Here is a 443-nt window from a genome sequence, read left to right as displayed (position 1 = left end):
GGCAACACAACATATCTACAACCATCTGATCTTTGACAAACCAGACAAAAACAAGCAATGGGGAAAGGATTCCCTGTTTAATAAATGGTGTGGGTAAAACCGGCCAGCCATGTGCAGAAAGCAGAAACTGGACCCCTTCCTGACACCTTACACTGAAATTAACTCCAGATGGATTAAAGACTTCAACATAAGACCTAACACCATAAAAACCCTAGAAGAAAATCTAGACAAAACTATTCAGGACATAGGTGTAGGCAAGGACTTCACGACCAAAACACCAAAAGCATTGACAACAAAAGCCAAAATAGACAAATGGGACCTAATCAAACTCCACAGCTTCTGCACAGCAAAAGAAACAGTCATTAGAGTGAATTGGCAACCAACAGAATGTGAAAAAATTTTTGCAGTTTACCCATCTGACAAAGGGCTGATATCCAGAATTT

The 443-nt window shown here is 40.0% G+C and overlaps 1 protein-coding gene and 1 long non-coding RNA gene across 6 annotated transcripts in view; both read left to right on the top strand.

Moving 5' to 3' along the window:
- UIMC1 (ubiquitin interaction motif containing 1) overlaps positions 1 to 443 on the top strand; it is a 169,025-nt gene that overhangs the window by 110,712 nt on the left and 57,870 nt on the right. The gene's annotated exons all lie outside the window — the stretch shown is intronic.
- LOC116543906 overlaps positions 1 to 443 on the top strand; it is a 10,481-nt gene that overhangs the window by 8,046 nt on the left and 1,992 nt on the right. The window lies entirely within an intron of this gene.

The sequence above is a fragment of the Sapajus apella genome, unplaced genomic scaffold (genome assembly GCF_009761245.1).
Source record: "Sapajus apella isolate SASKATOON/1434 unplaced genomic scaffold, GSC_monkey_1.0 scaffold200, whole genome shotgun sequence".
Taxonomy (NCBI): domain Eukaryota; kingdom Metazoa; phylum Chordata; class Mammalia; order Primates; family Cebidae; genus Sapajus; species Sapajus apella.
Note: the sequence above shows the minus strand (reverse complement) of the source record. Positions and strands in the feature narration are given on the sequence as shown.